The sequence below is a fragment of the Microcaecilia unicolor genome, chromosome 1 (genome assembly GCF_901765095.1).
Source record: "Microcaecilia unicolor chromosome 1, aMicUni1.1, whole genome shotgun sequence".
Classification (NCBI taxonomy): Eukaryota; Metazoa; Chordata; class Amphibia; order Gymnophiona; family Siphonopidae; genus Microcaecilia; species Microcaecilia unicolor.
Genome location: NC_044031.1, coordinates 547,573,521 through 547,585,805, shown reverse-complemented (window position 1 = coordinate 547,585,805; position 12,285 = coordinate 547,573,521).

Below are 12,285 nucleotides of genomic sequence, written 5' to 3'. Positions count from 1 at the left end.
AGTCTGGTCTCAAGACCAACTCAGTATGGGTTCACCTTAGTGCGATTAGTGCTTATCACCACCGTGTAGATGGTAAGCCTATCTCTGGACAGCCTTTAGTTGTTCGCTTCATGAGAGGTTTGCTTTTGTCAAAGCCCCCTGTCAAACCTCCACCAGTGTCATGGAATCTCAACATCATTCTCACCCAGCTGATGAAAGCTCCTTTTGAGCCACTGAATTCCTGCCTTCTGAAGTACTTGATCTGGAAGGTCATTTTCTTGGTGGCAGTTACTTCAGTCGTAGAGTCAGTGAGCTTCAGGCCTTGGTAGTGCATGCACCTTATATCAAGTTTCATCACAACAGAATAGTCCTCCGCACGCACCCTAAGTTCCTGCCAAAGGTGGTGTCGGAGTTCCATCTGAAACAGTCAGTTGTCTTGGCAACATTCTTTCCCCATCCTCATACCCGCCCTGGCGAAAGCAGTTTGCACACCTTGAACTGCAAAAGAGCATTAGCCTTTTACGTGGAGCGGACGAAGCCCTTTAGACAGTCCACTCAGTTGTTTGTCTCTTTTGATCCCAACAGGAGGGGAGTCTCCATTGGAAAACACACAATCTCCAATTGGCTAGCAGATTGCATATCCTTCACTTATGCCCAAGCTGGGCTGAGTCTGGCTATATCATAGCTCATAATGTTAGAGCCATGGCTGCGTCAGTGGCTCACTTAAAGTCAGCCTCCATTGAGGAGATTTGCAAGGCTGCAACGTGGTCATTAGTTCACACATTCACATTTCACTATTGCCTCCAGCAGGATACCCGACGCGACAGTCGTTTTGGGCAGTCAGTGCTGCAGAATCTGTTCGGGGTTTAGAATCCAACTCCATCCCACAGACCCATTTTTGTTCTGTTTCAGGCTGCACTCTCAGTTAGTTGTTTATGTTTTCAGGTCTATCTATGTTATGTCCTCGCCATTGCGAGCCTCAATTGACCAATGTTCATTGTTTTGAGTGAGCCTGGTTGCTAGGGATACCCCACATGTGAGAACAAGCAGTCTGCTTGTCCTCGGAGAAAGCGAAGATACATACCTGTAGCAGGTATTCTCTGAGGACAGCAGGCTGATTGTTCTCACAAACCCGCCCAGCTCCGCTTTGGAGTTGTTGTTTGTTGTTTATTTGCTTTTTGATTAAACTGAGCGGGAACGCTCACGCGACGGGCGAGAAGACGGCCACGCATGGTTTTTCAAAGGACGAGATTTGTCTGAATGACTCCTAAATTTACGAGGAGAAATCTTTTCAATATTGATCTCTCAGAGCGTAGAGTGTATATGTGACATCATTATTATAGGAATAAAAACACATAATACTATGAGTGAACTGGGTTAGGCTTTTTTGTTAATATTATTTGTACACATAGGAGGTAATTGTATAACATGGGCTTTAATATTTATGTTCCAAATACATGCATAAATTAATGGAATATTGGCATATGTGCATATATGTGTGCACATGTAGACATTAATACCAGAATTCTGCCTAAATACATGTGTATCTTATAGAGATGCAGAGGACTCACACCTCTCTGTGTAACTTATAGATAAACATGCATCTCCAGCATTTAGGCACAAGCACTTATGGCTGGCATAAGTGTTTACATGTGTATCTAACTTGTTATGCTAGTATTTTTATAAAGTAAAATAGGCATCTACTTTACTGTATAGAATATGTTCCAATTACCTGCCCTGTATATAGGCACAGTCATTGCCTTCAAGATACTGCATTTGAGTAAATGCATTTTTCTTTTTTTGAGTTGCCTCATGTTAACTGCTGGAAAGTTCAGCCTACCTGATGAACATGTTTTCATAGACTTATATATTTCATATCTTACAATGAAGGTTTTTAGGACATATTTAAACTATGGAAAGCTGTCTAAATGACAAGAAAATGAGTTTCAAGTTCTGCATATGTATAACTGCTTCTAGGCCCAAATTTGACCATGCTCTCCGATTGAACTTCTCAAATATTAGGACGTAGGTACTGTAACTAGAACCCTAGATCACTAGAAGTTCCTAATGAATTGCCAAGTAGTTTTGTAGTTCCTGAGAACTTTAGTTGATAGATTCGCCAATGCTTCCTTGTTGTGGGTTGGGTAAGTTACCTGCTACTATTTTCTAATGATGTACAGATCTGAGAAAATTAAAGAATTAGCAAAGAAATATAAATATGTATCTAGCATATACAATATTGAAATGGAACAGCATTAAGTTCAGATATACCATTTGAAATTCATTTCCATTACATTTTCATATTGAAGGATTTGTTCAGCTTCGGGGGGGGGGGGGGGGGGGGGGGTGAAATTTGAGGCTTGTTGAGGCAAGAAATTGAGGGATCAATATTCAAAAGAGTTTAACCAGGCGGGAGAGGCTCATGCCCAGTTTAAGCCTTGCTGAGCAAGCTGGTACCCGATATTCAATGGCATTTAACCAGTTAGTTCCCTTGAATATGTCCGCTAACTGGCTATTCTCCAACTGGATAGGTTAGGGGTGGGGTTAGGACAGACCAGCAACTTAACCAGTTTTCAGTGATTTTGAGTCCCCTAACTGGCTAAGTAACTGTAAAACAACTGTCCTATTTTTATGTGGCGAGTTAAATGGGCACCTTTCTGAATATCATCCGATGCCAGTTAACTTCTAGTCAGCGGACATACCCAGATAGTCAGTGCTGGGAGTGAGTTTAGCCCATTGCCAGAAGCAGCTTACCAGCCACTTAATGCTGCAGGCTGAGTATTGACCCCTGAGCATATGGAGGTAATTCTATCATAGGCAGCAAGAAGGTGCATAAATGGCAGTAGTTTAGCCTCTTAAAGAATACTTACTATTTACTGGCAGAAGGATACATTCCATGATTTGATGGTGAGAACTTTGCTGGTGGGGTGCACATACCCTTGTAAATTATAGAATACTATCATTTAAGTGATCTAGAACACATAACTTGGTGCAGGTAGTTAAACCAGCTATGGGGCTGGTGTAAATACTTGCACCTTAATGTAAGCATGTTTTTTGACCACTTGATCTAGCATTCTATAAACCAGTGGCGTAGCCAGGGGTGGGCCTGGATGGGCCCACGCCTACCCACTTTGGGCTCAGGCCCACCCAATAGCAGCACACCTATGATGTGGCTGGCAGGGATCCCCAAGCCCCACCAGCTGAAAACTCCCAACAACTGTCCCTCCTGCATACCTTGTAAATAACATCTTTGCCTGCAGTGACTGATACATACTGCTCACACTGGCTCCACAGCCTTGCCTCTGATGTATTCCCACCTATTCAGACACAGGAAGATGCATCAGAGGGAAGGCTGTGGGGTTAACATGAGCAGTGTGTATTAGTTGCTGCTTGCTGCCAGTGAAAATCTGCTACTTAAAAGGTATGTGTGGGGAGATGGGATGTTTGAGAGACCATATAGCATGCAGGTGGGAGAGGAGAGACCAAAATCACTTGTGGGACAAGGCAGAGTTCTTCTGCTCATCCATTTTGGACCCAGGCCCACCCAAAATTGGGTGTCTGGCTACACCCCTGCTATAAATGGCACCTACTTTTCTTTATAGAATAGGCACCATAACGTGCCTGTAGTAGGTTCCGTGTTATAGAATTACCTTGTAGGTACATTCTTTTTCCTATTTATGTTTGTGGCACAAAATATTTAATTACATAGGCTCTTTGGATATATGAGTGAAATACTACCTACCATTTGCAAAACACATTCCTGTACATGCAGTAGTGATATGTGTTCATTGCAGGTTGACTAGAAGCCCTGTAAGAGTAATTGTCAATTAATGTGTACTGGTTCTGGCAGAATGTATGTGTGTGTATATATATTTTTTTCCATAAAACAAGTTTGACAGTAAGTCTTAACATTTGTCTACAATCTCCCGTGAGTGTGAAATATTTAGCTTCAATACAGTATGTCATATGTACATTAATCTGAGCCAGGTAGTGATCATTACTCATAATCCATCTGTTGCCATGGTTTTAAGACTTAATGTTAAAAATAGCAGCTGCTTTTTTGAGTGTAGCCCAAATTAACAAGGGAAGGTGGAGAATATTTTGGTTCCCGTGATTACACTATTAGTAGACATTGAAATCTTGCCCTAATTGCTGTATAATGATGGAAATCGAGCAATCTTCTGTTTAAAAAAAAGTCTTTCCTCTAGTTCACCTGGTAGCTGCTTCAGTCTTTTGCCACATAAATCTTATTCTTGCTGTATCACATATTAAGATGTTATATGGTAAACTGGAATCTTCTGAATCACTATTTACTATTCTTTTAACTGTACAACATTGAGAAATTCATTTACTTGAAATAAATATACAAACCATTTGCACCTCTTTTTCAGCTCTTGGTTTATGAAAATGTATTTGAAGTCGAAAGAGCTTATGTTTTCCCAATTTTTGGCATATTATTGGAATGGTGTGTGGGGAAACTTGTGTTTACCAGTTGAGTGTAACACAGGAAGTATGAATGGCTGTGCATTTCTGAATCTGGGATGCAGATGCTGCAACCCCAGTGGCATAGCCACCCAGTGGAAAACTGGGAAGTCACAATCAGATCATGTGGAAAACTGCAGAGCCAAACTGTTGAGGATAAATGTAAAAACAAAAACTTTCTATGCTACAGGTAGCAGGTGTATTTACTATAGTATTTGAGATGTGGATTGTTATAGTACAGTAATTAGTTGAAAATTTCTAGTATTCCTTAAAAGCAGAGAAAATTCAATATACAGTAATGGGGCATTCCTTGCTTCACATCAGACTCCTGGCAGCAGGTTCTAAATATACTGTAGGTAACTTCATAAACCTTTTTCACATATAAAATGTTGATTTATGCATATAAAAGGCCTTATATAAAATTAGGTCATGCCTAAAAATATACATCATGCAGATAGGTGCATGCATGTAGAGGAGATATGCTCAGGTGATGAGTTTGGGCGGAATCATGATTTCTCCGAGGACAAGCAGGCTGCTTGTTCTCACTGATGGGTGACGTCCTCGGCAGCCCCTCCAATCGGAATCTTCCTAGCAAAGTCCTTTGCTAGCTCTCGCGCGCCCGCGCGCACCGCGCATGCGCGGCCGTCTTCCCGCCCGAAACCGGCTCGAGCCGGCCAGTCTTCTTTCGTCCGCACTCGGTACGACTGTGTTTTTTGTCGTGTCGAGCCCCGGAGAGTCGACCTCGCGCGTCCGTTTTATATTGACGTGTTTTTCTTCGGAAAAGTTCTGTAATTTGTCGGGAAGTGCTTCGAAAACCCCCTTGGGTCTCGTTTTCCCTTCCCGTATTTCCAGTTTTTGCCCCGGTAAGTTTTCTTTCGTCGTCGGGGTAGGCCTTCTTTCGGCCTCGGTCGAGATTTTTCTCCCTTAAAGTTTTGGTGCTCCAAATTCGTCATTTCGGATTTTGACTTCGCCGGCGTGATTTTTCCGCCCATGACATCGAAGCCTTCCAGCGGCTTCAAGAAGTGCACCCAGTGCGCCCGGGTAATCTCGCTCACTGATAGGCACTCTTCGTGTCTTCAGTGTCTGGGGGCCGAGCACCGTCCCCAGAACTGTAGTCTGTGTTCCCTGTTACAAAGGCGGACTCAAGTAGCGAGATTAGCCCAGTGGAACGTTTTGTTCTCGGGCTCTTCGTCGGCATCGGCACCGGGGTCATCGTGTGCATCGACGTCATCAGCATCCAGACCTTCTTCCTTGGCTGCCAGTGCATCGAGTGCATCGGCCCTCTGCATCGGCGCCGAGACATCGGATAGCTGCATCGACGTCGGTGGTACCGGGACCTCGTCTCCTGATGTCGTCGGACGGTGGTGCATCGAGTGGAGTGCAGGTGAGGGCTGTCCATTCCCCTGCTGGTGGCGGTGAGCCCTCGGGTGGGTCTCCTCCTACCCTGAGGGCTCCTGCGGTACAGCCCCCCCGAGATCGACCCTCTTCGGTCTCGGCCCCGAGGAAGCGACGGATGGATTCTACGTCCTCCTCGTCGGTGCCGGGGAGCTCCGGTGACATGCTTCGGAAGAAGTCGAAGAAGCATCGACACCGGTCCCCTCCCCGTGTCGGCACCGAGAGCTCTGGGTCGCCGAGGGAGTCGGCACCCAGCAGGCATCGGCACCGAGAGGACCGCTCACCCTCTGTTCAGGAGGTGTCGATGCGCTCCACTCTGGACAGCCCGGAACAGCCTCCACGCCCGGAACAGGTTCTGACGTCGACGCCTGCATCGACCTCCATGCCTTTCTCTGCAGCCGCTCTGAACGAGAGCCTCCGGGCCGTTCTCCCAGAGATTCTGGGAGAGCTGTTGCGCCCTACCCCTCCGGTACCGGCGGTGCTTGCGCCTCCGGTACCGTCGAGCGTGGCGCCGGCTGGCCCATCGCCCGGGGTGAGGTCCCCGACGTCGGTACCGCGTGCGGTGCCGACTGCGGCCACCTCCCAGGAGGGCTCCCCGACTACGTCGGCGGAGGGAGCTTCGCCGATGCGGGCGAGGGAGTCTACCTCTCGACGCCCCCATCGTGGACGTGGCTCCACGGAGTCGAGCCGGGCGCGGTTGCAGACGCAGGTCCGTGAACTTGTGTCTGACACCGAGGGTGAGGCCTCGTGGGAAGAAGAAGAAGACCCCAGATATTTCTCTGACGAGGAGTCTGAGGGTCTTCCTTCTGATCCCACTCCCTCTCCTGAAAGACAGCTTTCTCCTCCCGAGAGTCTGTCTTTTGCTTCCTTTGTCCGGGAGATGTCTACGGCCATCCCCTTCCCGGTGGTTGTGGAGGACGAGCCCAGGGCTGAAATGTTTGAGCTCCTGGACTATCCTTCTCCACCTAAGGAAGCGTCCACTGTTCCCTTGCACCATGTCCTGAAAAAGACATTGCTTGCGAACTGGACCAAGCCACTAAGTAATCCCCACATCCCCAAGAAGATCGAGTCCCAGTACCGGATCCATGGGGACCCAGAGCTGATGCGCACCCAGTTGCCTCACGACTCTGGAGTTGTGGATCTGGCCCTAAAGAAGGCTAAGAGTTCTAGGGAGCATGCTTCGGCGCCCCCGGGCAAAGACTCTAGAACCTTAGACTCCTTTGGGAGGAAGGCCTACCATTCTTCTATGCTCGTGGCCAAGATTCAGTCTTACCAGCTCTACACGAGCATACACATGCGGAATAATGTGCGGCAGTTGGCGGGCTTGGTTGATGCTCTTCCCCCCGAGCAAGCCAAGCCTTTTCAGGAGGTGGTCAGGCAGCTGAAGGCGTGCAGAAAATTCCTGGCCAGAGGAGTGTATGACACTTTTGATGTTGCGTCCAGGGCCGCTGCTCAAGGTGTGGTGATGCGCAGGCTCTCATGGCTGCGTGCCGCCGACCTGGAGAATAGACTCCAGCAGCGGATTGCGGACTCGCCTACACAGACCCTGCTTGAATACCTTCTGCACTTGTCTGAGTCTGGTCACAAGACCATGTGGAAGGTAAGCCGATCTCGGGACAGCCTTTAGTTGTTCGCTTCATGAGAGGTTTGCTTTTGTCAAAGCCCCCCGTCAAGCCTCCTACAGTGTCATGGGATCTCAATGTCGTTCTCACCCAGCTGATGAAACCTCCTTTTGAGCCACTGAATTCCTGCCATCTGAAGTACTTGACCTGGAAGGTCATTTTCTTGGTGGCAGTTACTTCAGCTCGTAGAGTCAGTGAGCTTCAGGCCCTGGTAGCCCAGGCCCCTTACACCAAATTTCATCATAACAGAGTAGTCCTCCGCACTCACCCTAAGTTCTTGCCAAAGGTCGTGTCGGAGTTCCATCTGAACCAGTCAATTGTCTTGCCAACATTCTTTCCCCGTCCTCATTCCTGCCCTGCTGAACGTCAGCTGCACACATTGGACTGCAAGAGAGCATTGGCCTTCTACCTGGAGCGGACACAGCCCCACAGACAGTCCGCCCAATTGTTTGTTTCTTTTGACCCCAATAGGAGGGGAGTGGCTGTAGGGAAACGCACCATATCCAATTGGCTAGCAGATTGCATTTCCTTCACTTACGCCCAGGCGGGGCTGGCTCTTGATGGTCATGTCACGGCTCATAATGTCAGAGCCATGGCTGCGTCGGTAGCCCACTTGAAGTCAGCCTCCATTGAAGAAATTTGCAAAGCTGCGACGTGGTCATCTGTCCACACATTCACATCTCATTACTGCCTGCAGCAGGATACCCGACGCGACAGTCGGTTCGGGCAGTCAGTTCTTCAGAACCTGTTTGGGCTTTAGGATCCAACTCCACCCCCCGAGGGCCCTGTTTGTTCTGTTCCAGGCTGCACTCTCAGTTAGTTGGTAAATTTTTTAGGTCAATCTCAGTTATGTCCTCGCCGTTGCGAGGCCCAATTGACCATGGTTGTTGTTTTGAGTGAGCCTGGGGGCTAGGGATACCCCATCAGTGAGAACAAGCAGCCTGCTTGTCCTCGGAGAAAGCGAATGCTACATACCTGTAGAAGGTATTCTCCGAGGACAGCAGGCTGATTGTTCTCACAAACCCGCCCGCCTCCCCTTTGGAGTTGTGTCTTCCCTTGAAGTGTATTGTCTTGCTACATACTGGACTGGCCGGCTCGAGCCGGTTTCGGGCGGGAAGACGGCCGCGCATGCGCGCGAGAGCTAGCAAAGGACTTTGCTAGGAAGATTCCGATTGGAGGGGCTGCCGAGGACGTCACCCATCAGTGAGAACAATCAGCCTGCTGTCCTCGGAGAATACCTTCTACAGGTATGTAGCATTCGCTTTACATGCGTGTGTACTTCATGTGGTAACGTTTACACCTGCTCTCAAGCAGGTGCTGTTTCTACAGGATTGGTGCGAGTATTTTATAAGAACACCTAGGCACCCTATTATAACATAGCAAGAGTTGCAAAGAGCTTTAGAGAAGCTGTGTCCAAAATTTAAGTGTTCATTGAGAAATAGGCTGTAAAATCTTTTCATGTTCTCAAAACACAGCTCACGGCAGATATTTTCCTTGATTTTCAGAGTAATTTGGTTTATGCTAAGCAAATTGTTGGCACATCATGAACTTCAAATTTCAAATTAGTTATTATTTTAGATAGATTTTGGGTTTTCTTCTGATTAGACTGAATGTTCCATTTGTCAAAAGCAAATTTAAGGATCTTAAATTAACTATATAGACATTATACAATCTTTATAAGCTGGTTAGACACTGTTCAGTTTGCAATCTTCCTACATACAGAGAGATCTGTGTGTTTATTGTATATGTATATAGATTAATAAAGTATAGCCAAACAACTGACTTTACATGTGTTGCTTTTTAAACCTCTAGTTGTAGAATTGCATTGATACATTTAATTTGTAAATTGTAAAATGTCACTTCTTTTCATAATTGACATATGCAAATGAATTTAACCACAAAGCTCAATGATTGCAAATTTGGGGATTCATTGTATTAAGTCAAGTACACAAGTGCAATATATGCATACCACAGAGCTCACTTGCATATTCCCATATTAAAAATTATGCAGAGCAATATTCAAAGCTGCTTACCAGATAACAGCTGCTGTTATCTGGATAAATGGCTTGCCTAGGCCTATCTGTGGATATTCAGCCACTCTGGATATCGCTGCTGAATATTGTTACATATCACCTTGGCACTATCGGGGGCGGGGGGGGGGGGGGGGGGGGGGGGGTGGGGGGTGGGGAACCTGCATGGAGTCAGGAGTTATCCAGTAAGTGAGAATATTCAGTCTGCTAACCAGATAACTATCCATTTAAAGTTAGATGAGCAAAAAGTCTGTGCTGACTTTATCCAGTTCGCTGCCCAGGTAGTGATGTTTGAATATCTGGATTTAATTCTGCCATGGTGGTTGGCTTTAAAAAAAACACTGAACTCCCTTGCTGAGTATTGATCCGATGGTCTCTTTGCCAGTTGTAGCACCACTAAGAAATGGATACTGTATTAAAGAAAAACAACTACTGTGAAATGAAGTAGATTTAGAAATATTGCTTGAGATTTCAAATTCTAAAATGCATTGTAAATACCAACCACTATCAAATAATCAAGAGGCTAGATGTGAAAAAAAGGCCTGGTACCTAGCAGCACAAAGGTTATGCAAATAAATTTGTATAGAGTGACTTTTGCAGTTCATCTCTGTTCTGTATCTTGTGAACCTTATGCTTCTCCTTTCCAGTGTCAGTGCTGCTCACACATAGTTTTAAATATTTTCAGTCAGCAGGTGGTCTACAAATTTTTTAGCTCTTTTCAGGAAATGAAAATGCTAAAGCAGCAGTACCAGCCATATTCTCAGTTTGAATTAATAAACAGAATCATTGAATCACCTAGATAAGATTTTAGATAGTGCCGGGAAGGAGCCTGCTGTCTTGGTACATGTGGGTATCAATGATATAGGAAAATGGAGGGAGGTTCTGGAAGCCAAATTTAGGGGTCCTTTTACCAAACTGCGGGGAAAAGGGCCTGTGCTAGTGGCAGGGGCCCTTTTTTCTCACATGCCAGGGCCCTTTTTACCATAGCAGGTAAAACTCCCCCAGACAAACATGGCCATTCGGTAAGAGAACTCTTACTGCGTGGCCATGCAGCGAGAGCCCTTACTGTCACCCACTGAGGTGGCGATAAGGGTTCCCGCAGTAACCTGGCAGAAACTGGGCAGCGCACGGTGATGCCCAATTACCACCAGGTTACCACCATGCAAGCCATTTCCAAGGGTTTTCTTTTTCCCCCAGAAATGGTGTGCACTTGGGGCAGAACTGTCGCCTAGCTGCGTTGGGCCAGCTGTAGTCCCAATTTAGCATTTGGTGAGCCTGCATTGGGCTTTAGATTTGTTAGGAACTGGACAACATTTTGGGGAAGGGGGAACCTGTTCTGAAAGGATGGACTCCACCTTAAATATTTTAAATATTTTAAATATTAGCACTAGCATCCTGGTTCCACCTTAACCGAGATGGAACCAGGATGCTAGTGCTAATATTTAAAATGGAGAGAGAGCAGCTTTTAAACTAAAATGGCAGGGGGGGGGGGGGGGGGAGCCAGCAGTCGCCCAGGAGCACATGGTTCGGTGTGGAGTATCCTCAAAGGATACTATTGAAGCAGGATATTTGGAGAATCCCAATAGAAAGGTTTTAATAATAGTAAAAGAAAGCCAGGAGTGTCTAATAGGAGAACAGAATAAAGGATGCAAATTATCACAGTCAGCTTCAAAGCAGCTTGTAGATGCTAAGAAAAAACACAATTTGAAGTGTCTATATACAAATGGTAGAAGTCTAAAAACTAAGATGGAAGAGTTGGGAGTATATAATGTACTAATTGAAGAGGTAGATATAATAGGCATCTCAGAGGCCTGGTAGAAGGAGGAACAAATCAGGGAACAAGTTATATCACAATGATAAGAGTGAAACACAGAAACATGACGGCAGATAAAGGCCATATGACCCATCCAGTCTGCCCGTCCTCTGTAACCCCTAATTCTTCTGTTCCTAAGCGATCCCACATGCTTATCCCATGCCTTTTTATATTCTGAAACAGTTCTCGACTCCACCACCTCCACCGGAAGGCCATTCCACACCTCCACCACCCTTTCTGTGAAATAATACTTCCTTAGGTTACACCTAAGCCGATTCCCTCTTATCTTTGTCATATGCCCCCTCATTCCAGAGCTCTCCTTCATTTCAAAAAGGCTCTCTTCATGTACATAAATGCCCTTGAGATATTTAAACGTCTCTATCATGTCTCTTCTCTTCCAGCATATACATGTTGAGGTTCAAAAGCCTGTCCCTATAATTTTTGCATTCAAGACCGCTTACTAATTTTGTAACTGCCCTCTGGACTGACTCCATCCTGTTTATATCTTTCCATAGGTGCGGTCTCCAGAACTGCACACAGTACTCCAAATGAGGCCTCACCAGAGACTTATACAATGGCACTATCACCTCCTTTTTCCTGCTGGTCATGCCTCTCTTAATGCACCCAAGCATCCTTCTGGCTTTGGCCATCGCTTTTTCTACCTGTTTGAAAGCTTTAAGGTTGTCAGACAATCACCCCTAAGTCCCGCTCTTCCTTCGCACACTGAAGCACTGCACCCACTATACTGTACCGTTCCCTCTGAGTTTTGCGACCCAAGTACATGACCCTGCATTTTTTGGGATTAAACCTTAGTTGCCAAATATCGGTCCATTCCTCCAGCTTCGCTAGGTCCTTCCTCATGTCATTCACACCCTCCAGGGTGTTCACCCTGTTGCAGTTTAGTATCATCTGCAAAGAGACAAACATTACCAGATAGCCCTTCCGCAATATCGTTCACAAAGAC